Raw genomic sequence first — 12,533 nt, forward strand, 5'->3', positions numbered from 1 at the left:
CTGGTAAATCTCCTCTGCACCTTTTCCAATGCTTCCACATCCTTCCTGTAATGGGGCGACCAGAACTGCACGCAATATTCCAAAATGAGACCGCACTAGCATTTTGTACAGTTGCAGCGTGACATCTCGGCTCCGGAACTCATTCCCTCTACCAATGAAACCTAACGCACTGTAAGCCCTCTCAACAGCACCATCAACCTGGGTGGCAACTTTCAGGGATCTATGTACATGGACACCAAGATCCCTCTGCACATCCACACTGCCCAGAATCTTTCCATTGACCCAGTATTCTGCCTTCCTATTATTCTTCCCAAAGTGAATCACCTCACATTTATCCGCATTGAACTCCATTTGCCACCTTTCAACCCAATTCTGCAGTTTATCCAAGTCTCCCTGCAACCTGCGACATTCTTCCACACTGCCCACCACTCCGCCAACTTTAGTGTCACCTGCAAACTGAGTAATCCATCCACCTGTGCCTGCATCCAAATCATTTATAAAAATGACAAACAGCAGTGGTCCCAAAACAAATCCTTGTGCACACCACGAGCGAATTGACTCCAGGCTGAATATTTTCCATCAACCACCACTAGTTGCCTTCTTACAGAAAGCCAGTTTCTAATCCAAACTGCTAAATGTCCCTCAATCCCATGCGTCCATATTTGGTCGAATGGCCGACCACGTGGAACCTTATCAAAGGCTTCACTGAAGTCCATGTACACCACGTCAACGGCCCTTCCCTCGTCCACATGCTTGGTCACCTTCTGAAAACTCACTGAGGTTTGTGAGACACGACTTGCCCTTGACGAATCCATTTTGATGATCTCCAATCAAATTGGTGCTTGCTTGATGTTTATAAATCCTATCTCTTCTCATCCTTTACAAAACTTTTCCAACAACAGACGTAAGGCTCACTGGTCTATAATCACCTGGGTCATCTCTCCTGCCCTTCTTGAACATTTGCAGCCCTCCAGCCCTCTGGTACGAAATCTGTAGAAAATGAAGACTCAAAAATCAAGGCCAAAGATCAAGAGGATCGGAGATGGTGGTGGGGCTTGATGTGGGAGGAGGGGATAGGAGGGAGAAAAGACAGGTTCAGGAGGCGGGGATGAGCTGGGCTGGTTTTGGAATGCAGTTGTGGGGAGGGGTGATTTTGAAGCTTGTGAAGTCCACATTGATAGCATTGGGCTGCAGGGTTTCCAAGCAGAATATGAGGTGCCCTTCCTGCAACCTTCGGGTGGCATCATTGCGGCACTGCAGGAGGCCCAGGATGGACATGTCATCTGAGGACTGCGAGGGGGAGTTGCTTAGTGTGAAGTGAGCAGAGGTGATGTGCAAAGCGGTCCCCAAGCCTCCGCTTGGTTTCCCTGATGTTGAGGAGGCCACAATGAGAACAGCAGATGCAGCTACCACATTAGTGGCGCCGATACAGTCATCAATGTAACGGAGGAAGAGGTGGGGTTAAGGGCCAGTGTAGGTACGGAAGAGGGATCGTTCCATGTAACCTACAAAGAGGCAAGCATAGCTTGGGCCCATGTGGATACCCTGGCCACCCGCTTTGTCTGTAGGAAGTGGGAGGATTTGAAAGAGAAGTTTTAGTTTTCAAGGACCGCAACTCCACACCCCACCCCCCGCAGTGGTCGAAAACACCCTCGACTGGGTCACCCAACTCACCCCTCACACCCGCTCCCCATAAAACAACCAAAACAGAGTCCTTCTCGCCCTCACGTACCACCCCACCAACCTTCGGATTCAATGCATCATCGCCGACACTTCTGCTATCTGCACTCTGACCCCACCACCAAAGACATTTTTTCCCTCCCCACCCTTACGTGACTCCCTTATGCGCCCCACACTCCCCTCCAGCACCCCGTACACGCGGCACTTTTTCCTGCAACTGCAGGAAGTGCTTCACCTGTCTCGATACCTCCCCCCTCACCCCCATCCCAGGCCCCAAGAAGAAATTCCACATCAAGCAGATGTTCACCTGCACATCTGCTAATGTGATATACTGTATTCGCTGTTCCCATTGTGGCCCCCTCTACATCAGGGAAACCAAGCGGAGGCTTGGGGACCTTTGCAAGTCACCGATGCATGAAAGAACTGCACCTACCAGTCGCGAACCGTTTCAACTCTCCCTCCCAATCCTCAGATTACATGTCCATCCTGGGTCTCCTGCAGTGCCACCTGAAGATTGCAGGAGCAGCGCCTCATATTCCGCTTGGGAACCCCACAGCTCAGTGGTATCAATGTGGACTTCACAAGCTTCAAAATCTCCCCTCCTGCTCCTGCAACCCAAAACCAACCCACCTATTCCATCCTGCCACCTCAAGCCCCACCCCCACCTCCTACCTACTAACCTCTTCCCACCGCCTTGACCTGTTCGTCCTATCTGAACTGACCTGTCTGCTTTCCACCTGCACTCCATCCCTGCCTCTTTGACCTGTCTGTCTCCTGTCCACCTATCTTTTCCTTTATCCAACTTCCATCTGCCTCCCGCTCTCTCCCTATTTTTCAGAACCCCCTCTCCCTCCCCCATTTCTGAAGAAGTGTCTAGGCCTGAAACGTCAGCCTTCCTGTTGCTCAGATGCTGCTTGGCCGGCTGTTTTCGTCCAGCTGTACACCTTGTTACCTCAAAGAAAATCTCAGTGGCCCTGACCAGTTTTTCATTTCCTCTCACAAGGGAAGCACCAGAGGGTTGGAGAACAGAATGTGGTTTGACTTATCAAGATAAATGCAAAACTATTCAATTCCAGTGGAGGTTTGAGATGCAGTGTTGATGTTTGTTCTATGTAGTAGCCTGGCCTTAACTTGTCCTGTGGTGAGATGTAATTTGAAGGGGATGCTGTGCTTTTTTTTTCTCGTTTTGGTACGGTATGTGTTACTTGACCTTGTCAGCCTATTTTATAGAGTCATGGTCGTACAGCGTGGAAATGAGCCCTTGGGTCCAACATAATCCCAAACTAAACTAGTCCCAACTGCCTCTTCCTGGCCCATATCCCTCCAACCGTGTCCTATTTATAAACCTCGATCAGGTCACCTTTCATCCCCCTTTGCTCCAGTGAAAAAAGTTCCAGCTGACCCAACCTTCCTTTATCACTGAAACCTTCCATGCTCAGCAACGATCTGGTAAATTTCTTCTGTGCCCACTCTTGCTTAAAAATATCCTTCCTATAACAGGGCAACTATAAATTTGTACTGTAGAAATCTTCAAGACTAGAAAAACATAAAAGCATACAAACTAGGAAATGAAGGGATCAAATTGTAGTTCAGGAAGTGGAAAAATGGAAGTGGCTTGAGTGCAGCATGTTCTGGACTAACGTGCACTGTAGTTCTGAAAGGGCATTTCACCGGTGTGAGTGGAAAGTTGTAGATGAAATAGTGACTTGAATCTTCAAGTATGCTGTCTCTCCAATTGATGTTGGAAACTCCTTCCTGTTTCGAATGACGAATCTCAGGGATCGCTGCTGTTGTCTAGCTGATAGCCAGCCTTCAAACTGTTTCAAAGAGGAAAAGAACAAAGAAAATTACAGCACAGGAACAGGCCCTTTGGCCCTCCAAGCTTGCGCCGTTCCAGATCCTTTATGTAAACCTGTCGCCTATTTTCCAAGGATCTGTTCGCTTTGCTCCCTGCCCATTCATGTTTCTGTCGAGATACATCTTAAATGACGCTCTTGTGCCTGCCTCTACCGCCTGCGTTGGCAATGCGTTTCAGGCACCCACGACTCTCTGCATAAAGAACTTTCCACGCGTATGCCTTGAACTTTTCCCCTCTCACCTTGAAATTGTGACGACCAGTAATTGAGTCCCCCCACTCTGGGATAGAAAGCTTCTTGCTATCCACCCTGTCTATACCTCTCATGATTTTGTCGACATCAATCAGGTCCCCCCCTTCAATCTCCATCTTTCTCATGTAAATAATCCCAATCTACTCAACCTCTCTTCATAGCGAGTGCCCTCCATACCAGGTAACATCCTGGTGAACCTCCTCTGCACCATCTCCAAAGCATTCACATCCTATTGGTAATGTGGCGACCAGAACTGTACGCCGTATTCCAAATGTGAACCAAAGTCCTGTAAAACTGCAACATGACGTGCCAAATCTTGTACTTGATACCCTGTCTGATGAATGAAATCATGCCGTATGCCTTCTTGACCACTCTATTGACCTGCATTGCCACCGTCTGGGTGCAATGGACCTGAACACCCAGATCTCTCTGTGCATCAATTTTCCCCAGGCCTTTTCCATTCACCGTACAGTTCGCTCTTGAATTGGATTTTCTAAAATGCATCACCTTGCATTTGCCCGGATTGAACTCCATCTGCCATTTCTCCACCTAACTCTCCAATCTGTCTATATTCTGCATTCTCCAACAGTCCCCTTCGCTATCTGCTCCTATCTGTTTCGCATTGGTTTTGCACAGAACTACATTTCTGTTCTATTTTTGCTAGTTAATTGTTTCAAATTAGTTGCTGTTCTTTGTAAATCACAATCATGAATGCACATCCAAGCAGTGGGGAGAGGGGGAGAACGGATTTGAGACGTCATGAAGTCTGGGATTTGTTATAATCCATAAATATTGTCAATATAATTTTTAAAATTCACGAGCATGTCATTGATGTTGCTTTCTTGGGCTGCATTTGCTATCCATCCAGAATTGCTGTTAAGAAGGTTGTGGAGAATTGGCCTGTTGAATAGCTGCAATGCACGTGGTATGAATATATTAATGAAATACTGAGGACAGGAGATGAATTGCTTTTACTCAGTGGAAATGAAGTCACAGTCATACAGTTCCAGATCAGGATTCTGCTGATTTTGACAGGGAACATGCAGATTCTGGAGCTGCTGTTTAAATATTTTTGGGTGGTAGGGATCACACAATTATCAGGTACTGTGGAAGGAGTTTGATGAATTGGTGCATTGTCTCGTTGTAACTCCCCATCTCAAACAACAGTTAACTCTAGATCCATTGTTAATTGTAAATTTTCAGTTCAACCAAAAGGAAAAAAAGTTTTGAGGGATATGGACCAAAGGCAATATGGAGGTAGGCCACAATTAAGTTATAATCTCATTGGATGGTAGAAAGTGTTTGAAGGGTTGAATGGCCTACTTGTTTTCCTATATCCTGACATAAGAAGGGGGATCAATCAATGGGATGTTTTGACTGCATTGCTGTCGTTTATCGATAGTGTTGTCGGAGTCGCACTCGTTGAGCTGAGTGAAGAGTATTTCATTGACACCCGGATTTGGAGTTTATCGGCAGTGGACAGATGTTGAGAAGTCCAAAGTGAGTTACTTGCCGTAGAATCTATTGTCTCTGATCTACGGTTCCAGTCGCATTGATTAACATAGATCCGAGAACACTTCAGCAGAGGAACAGGCCCTTTGGCGTGCAATGTTGTGCCGAACATGGTGCCAAATTTAGCTAAAGCCTTCCGAATGTCCTTGATTCATATCCCTACATTGCTTGTATATTCATGTACTTATATCAAAGTGTCTTAAACGGCCCTATTGTATCTGCTTCCACAGCCACCCCAGCAGTGCTTTTCAGACTCCGACCACTCTCTGTATATAAGAATTGTCTCTGACATCTCCTTTGAACTTTCCCCCTCTCACCTTAAATACATGCCCCCAGTTTTAGACATTTCAAATCTGGGAGAAGGGTTACAGTCAGAATCTGTCTATGCATGTCATAAATTTGTAAACCTCTATCAAGTCTTCCCTCAACGTCTGCAGAGAAAATAGTCTGAGTCTTTCCAGCCTCCTCTTTCTAGCTCAAGCCCTCAAATCCAGGTAACCTCTTTTGCACGCTATTCAAAACCTCCACATCCTTCCTGTAACATGACGACCAGAATTGGATACGATTCTTAAGAGTGCAATACTTAAGGCCTAACCAACGTCTTCTAAAGCTGGAACATGACATCCTGATTCTTGTGCTCGATTCCCCAACTAATAAAGGCAAGCATGCCATGCGTCTTCTTTACCACTCTATCAACTTGTGTGGCCCCTTTGGGGGAGCGATGAACTGAATCCCAAGATCCCTGTATACACAAATGCTGTTCAGGGTCCTGCCATTAACTGTATATTTTTCCTTAACATTTAATTTCCCAAAGTGGAGCACTTGACACTTAACGGATTAAAATTCACTTGACATTTCTGCAACTGATCTGTATCCTTCTGTATCCTTTTATGACTTTCTACCCTAACTACCACTCTACCAATCATTCTATCGCCTACAAACTTACGAACCCATCCATCTATATTTTCACCTCGGTCATTTTATATATACCACAACAGCAGAGGTCCCAGTACAGATCCCTGCAGAACAGAATAGTCCTGGATGTGCAGCCTGAAAAGCACCTTTCCACCACCACCCTCTGTCTTCTCTGGGCAAGCCAGTTGTGAATCCAAGCAGTTGAGTGACCACAGACCCCATGGATCTTAATCTTCTGGATGATCCTACCGTGAGGCACCTTGAAAGCCTTGCTAAAATCCCTGTCAACAATATCCACTACTCTACCTTCAATGATCACATTAGTTACCTCCTGAAAAAATTCGATCAAGTTAGTAAGACATGACCTGCCCTGCACAAAGCCATGCTGACTGTCCCTAATTGGGCCATGCTGTTCCAAATACAGATAAATACAATCCCGAAGAATTCTGTCCAATAGCTTCCCAATGAACGATGAGAGACTCACTAGTCTCTAGTTTCCTGGATTGACCCTATTTTCCTTCTTGAACAGAAGAAGAACATTTAGCAACTTGCTCGTCCTCCAGTACCCCTCCAGTGGCGACCAAGGATACAACAAAAATCCTTGAGTAGATACCATTGGGTCCTGAGGACTTATCCAACTTAATGCTCTTTCTTGATCTCAAAATGCTGTTATCATATGAGCATGCTCCACACAAATCCCACTATCCTCCACACCCTTCGCCTGAGTGAATAGTGATGCAGAGTACTCATTTAGGATTTTGCCCACATCCTCTGCTTCCGTACACAAGTTCCCTCCTTTATCCTGAATGGTCCTACTTTCTCCCTGTTTATCCTCTTAGAATGCCTTGGGATTTCCTTTAACCCTCCTTGCCTCCATTTCATCGCCCTTTCTTTTTCTGCTTTCTTTATGTCAGCCCTGTTCTATTTTAGCTTCCTGAACCTGACGTATTTTTGATTTTCCCTTTTGACTAACTTCACAACCTCCCCAATTATCCAAGGGTCTTTACCTTGCCATCCTTGTCCTTCCTCCTTTCTGATCCTAAACTCATAAGCAGGCCTTCAAACAATTCCCATATGGCAAATGTGACAGCTCCTCCCAATTAACACTTCCCAGCTCCTACCTAAAATTGATATAATTTACTCTCCCCCAAGGTCCTGACTTCTCCTTCTTCATAGCAATCTTAAAATTGAAGGAGTTGTGATCACTATTTCCAACATGCTTTCCCACCCTTCTCACCAGTTACCTGACCAGGACAAAGACCAGTATGGCCCATCTTCTATCCATGTATTGTGTCAAGAAACTCTCTGGGATAGACTTAACAAATTCAGCCTCATTTAAAGATAATGGGAACTGCAGATGCTGGAGAATTCCAAGATAATAAAATGTGAGGCTGGATGAACACAGCAGGCCAAGCAGCATCTCAGGAGCACAAAAGCTGACGTTTCGGGCCTAGACACTTCATCAGAGAGGGGGATGGGGAGAGGGAACTGGAATAAATAGGGAGAGAGGGGGAGGCGGACCGAAGATGGAGAGTAAAGAAGATAGGTGGAGAGAGTTTAGGTGGGGAGGTAGGGAGGGGATAGGTCAGTCCAGGGAAGACGGACAGGTCAAGGAGGTGGGATGAGGTTAGTCGGTAGATGGGGGCGCGGCTAGGGTTGGGAGGAAGGGATGGGTGAGAGGAAGAACCGGTTCGGGAGGCAGAGACAGGTTGGACTGGTTTTGGGATGCAGTGGGTTGGGGGGAAGAGCTGGGCTGGTTGTGTGGTGCAGTGGGGGGAGGGGACGAACTGGGCTGGTTTAGGGATGCAGTAGGGGAAGGGGAGATTTTGAAACTGGTGAAGTCCACATTGATACCATTAGGCTGCAGGGTTCCCAGGCGGAATATGAGTTGCTGTTCCTGCAACCTTCGGGTGGCATCATTGTGGCAGTGCAGGAGGCCCATGATGGACAGGTCATCTAGAGGATGGGAGGGGGAGTGGAAATGGTTTGCGACTGGGAGGTGCAGTTGTTTGTTGCGAACTGAGCGGAGGTGCTCTGCAAAGCGGTCTCCGAGTCTCCGCTTGGTTTCCCCAATGTAGAGGAAGCCACACCGGGTACAGTGGATGCGGTATACCACATTGGCAGATGTGCAGGTGAACCTCTGCTTAATGTGGAATGTCATCTTGGGGCCTGGGATAGGGGTGAGGGAGGTGGTGTGGGGGCAAGTGTAGCATTTCCTGCGGTTGCAGGGGAAGGTGCCGGGTGTGGTGGGGTTGGAGAGCAGAGTGGAGCGAACAAGGGAGTCACGGAGAGAGTGGTCTCTCCGGAAAGCAGGCAGGGGTGGGGATGGAAAAATGTCAAGACAAGGTGGTGGGGTCGGATTGTAAATGGCGAAAGTACCTGCACAGGCCCCAAACCCCACCTCTTCCTCCGGTACATTGATGACTGTATCGGCGCCGCCTCTTGCTCCCCAGAGGAGCTCGAACAGTTCATCCACTTCACCAACACCTTCCACCCCAACCTTCAGTTCACCTGGGCCATCTCCAGCACATCCCTCACCTTCCTGGACCTCTCAGTCTCCATCTCAGGCAACCAGCTTGTTACTGATGTCCATTTCAAGCCCACCGACTCCCACAGCTACCTAGAATACACCTCCTCCCACCCACCCTCCTGCAAAAATTCCATTCCCTATTCTCAATTCCTCCGCCTCCGCCGCATCTGCTCCCACGATAAGACATTCCACTCCCGCACATCCCAGATGTCCAAGTTCTTCAAGGACCGCAACTTTCCCCCCACAGTGATCGAGAACGCCCTTGACCGCGTCTCCCGTATTTCCCGCAACACATCCCTCACACCCCGCGCCCGCCACAACCGCCCCAAGAGGATCCCCCACGTTCTCACACACCACCCTCCCAACCTCCGGATACAACGCATCATCCTCCGCCACTTTCGCCATTTACAATCCGACCCCACCACCCAAGACATTTTTCCATCCCCACCCCTGTCTGCTTTCCGGAGAGACCACTCTCTCCGTGACTCCCTTGTTCGCTCCACACTGCCCTCCAACCCCACCACACCCGGCACCTTCCCCTGCAACTGCAGGAAATGCGACACTTGCCCCCACACCTCCTCCCTCACCCCTATCCCAGGCCCCAAGATGACATTCCACATTAAGCAGAGGTTCACCTGCACATCTGCCAATGTGGTATACTGCATCCACTGTACCCGGTGTGGCTTCCTCTACATTGGGGAAACCAAGCGGAGGCTTGGAGACCGCTTTGCAGAACACCTCCGCTCAGTTTGCAACAAACAACTGCACCTCCCAGTCGCAAACCATTTCCACTCCCCCTCCCATTCTCTAGATGACATGTCCATCATGGGCCTCCTGCAGTGCCACAATGATGCCACCCGAAGGTTGCAGGAACAGCAACTCATATTCCGCCTGGGAACTCTGCAGCCTAATGGTACCAATGTGGACTTCACCAGTTTCAAAATCTCCCCTTCCCCTACTGCATCCCTAAACCAGCCCAGTTCGTCCCCTCCCCCCACTGCACCACACAACCAGCCCAGCTCTTCCCCCCCAACCCACTGCATCCCAAAACCAGTCCAACCTGTCTCTGCCTCCCTAACCGGTTCTTCCTCTCACCCATCCCTTCCTCCCACCCCAAGCCGCACCCCCATCTACCTACTAACCTCATCCCACCTCCTTGACCTGTCCGTCTTCCCTGGACTGACCTATCCCCTCCCTACCTCCCCACCTATGCTCTCTCCACCTATCTTCTTTACTCTCCATCTTCGGTCCGCCTCCCTCTCTCTCCCTATTTATTCCAGTTCCCTCACCCCATCCCCCTCGCTGATGAAGGGTCTCGGCCCGAAACGTCAGCTTTTGTGCTCCTGAGATGCTGCTTGGCCTGCTGTGTTCATTCAGCCTCGTTTAAACTCTTGTTGTAAGGGAGTCCCAGTCAATACCGGGGAGGTTAAATTCACTGACTGTGACAACTCTGACTTATTGCATCGTTTCAAAAGCTGCCTACATATTTGTTCCTCAGTGTGTCAGTGGCAACAGGGGAGCAGGCTATTAGTTTAATCTGATCAGAGTGATTGTGTCTATCTTATTTTTGAACGCTACCTCTATTACCTCAGTGGGCAAGCCCTCCAGAATGTCCTCTCCAGGTGCAGATTTAACATTTCCCACAGGTTAGGAGTGCACCTCCTTCTTTTATCTTCCCCTCTATCTTGTCTAAAACAATGAAACCCTGGAACATTGAGCAGCCAGTCCTGTCTCTGTCTCAACCAAGCCCCTGTAATAGCCTCAACATCAGAGACCCATGTACTGATCCAGGCTCTATGCTCATCTGCCTTACCTGTCATACTCCTTGCAGTGAAATAAACATACTTCAGCTTGTTCGTGCCATCATGTTCATGTACCTGTCTCTGACTGCCATTCTTTTCTGATTTATTGGCCCTAACATGGACCTGCCATCAATTCATCTACTTGCTGACCTGCTGCTCTGGTTCCCAGCTGCCTGCCAGTCTTTAAATCCTCCCAAGTAGCACTTGCAAACCTCCCTGTGAGGGTATTTGTTCCCGTTCAGTTTAGGTGCAAGCCATCCCTCTTACACACGTCACCCCTTGCCCAGGAAGCAGTCGCAATTATCCATGAACCTGAAAGCCTAGCCCAGTACCAGCTCCTTAACCAATGCATTCATTTGTTGCAGCCACTCAGAGATGTCCTTGACCTTGGTACCAGGGAAGCAACACACAGCCCTGGTGTCTCAAATGTGGCTACAGAAACTCTGCCCCCAACGAATGAGTCTCCAACCACGATCACTCACTTGGATTTGCCTGACCCTCTTCCACAGCAGGGCGGTTTGTACCACGGACCTGGCTACTGCTGATTATATAACTGACCCAGTTAGGGTAAGGACATGGAATTTTGTGATATGGTCATATTCTCTCTGGTTGGAGCTGATTGCTGCTTAGCACTTGTATGGTGCAAATGTTACTTATCCTTTATCAGGCCAAGCCTGATCGTTGTCCAAGTCTCACTGTTTTTTCTCATCGTTGACTTCACTGTTGGAAAAGTCATGAATTCTGCTGGACACCTGGACAATATTCAATGAACATTCATGTCTGCACTTTGGCTCAAATGAAGACATGACTTCAGCCAGTGCAGATATCCCGTGAATGCCACTGACTCAATTTTCTATTCCTCTGCTTCACACCACATTCAATCAGAACTTACCTTGGTGGAAATGACAGTTTGCACTTTCCTTCCTTTTCAAGCTCAGGATCTCTGATCATATTTGTGGTAAATCCTGAACGAGGTTACGAGAAGTGTGGCATGATGAAAAGTGAACTGAACCTTCGTGTGCAGCTGTTTGACAGCACTGTCATCCAGATGTTGCATTACTTTGCTGATGCTTGAGAATACATTGAGGTCATAATTGGTCAGGACAATTTGTCTGCCGATTGCGTGATAGGTCATCTTTCTCTGAAATGTGAGTGTCGCGAGTGTTTAAAAATGGACTGGAAAACATTTACTGTTGGTGTGGTGACCTTGGGGCACATTGTTCCAATACAGTTTGTGGGATACTACCAGGTGCCATGGCATTTGCAGTATCCAGAACATTCAGTCTTGTCATTGCGTGAAATAATTTGAATTGCGTGTAAGTTAAGATCTGTGATGCCTCCTCAGGATGAGGGCAAGAAGATCATCCAGACTGATGCTATGAATGGTTTCATCTGCTCCTACACCTTTTGTTCATAACATCTTGTAATAACTGCCATGTAGCCTGATGAGAAACTAAAGCTCATCTTGATTCATTTGCATTCGAAGGTGCCTATTTTTCCCAAAGAAAAGGACCCATCACTGAGCGGGAAGTATGGAGAATGTTATAGACATCAGTGGTGAGATAATGCTGGATCTTGACCAGCAAAACCATTGTTGTGTTGTTGAAATGCAAACAAAAATCTATATGATGTCAACTTTATTCTCAGCTAATCCCATTGTCAAATGACAGATTGTGATGTTGGTAACTGGAAAGCCTCCATTGTTGGAGGACGAGAAGCCGTATCCAATTGAAGCAGCACAGGCTTCTGCGATGACTGTGGAAACCACTGCTTATGCCTTGCTTCAAGCATTGTCAAGGAATGATATTGACTACGCAACATGGATTGCGAGGCGGCTAACGATGCAACAGAACTATGGTGGTGGATTTCACTCGATGCAGGTAAATGCTTGAGATCACAAGAACAGGCATTCAGATATTTCCATTGATCATGTTACTAACTGGTGGTTGTTGCAGTTTGCAATCAAACTGGACACTGCATTTTCAT

General features: G+C 47.7%; 1 long non-coding RNA gene across 1 annotated transcript in view; it reads left to right on the plus strand.

Annotated features, from left to right (window-relative positions):
- LOC132207617 (uncharacterized) overlaps positions 1 to 11,159 on the plus strand; it is a 26,505-nt gene extending 15,346 nt beyond the window's left edge. The window contains exon 4 of the long non-coding RNA XR_009443634.1: positions 10,913 to 11,159. This is a non-coding gene — a long non-coding RNA (uncharacterized LOC132207617). The remainder of the gene's footprint in view (positions 1 to 10,912) is intronic.
- The last annotated feature ends 1,374 nt before the right edge of the window (positions 11,160 to 12,533 follow it).

Source organism: Stegostoma tigrinum, unplaced genomic scaffold (assembly GCF_030684315.1).
Source record: "Stegostoma tigrinum isolate sSteTig4 unplaced genomic scaffold, sSteTig4.hap1 scaffold_111, whole genome shotgun sequence".
Taxonomy (NCBI): Eukaryota; Metazoa; Chordata; class Chondrichthyes; order Orectolobiformes; family Stegostomatidae; genus Stegostoma; species Stegostoma tigrinum.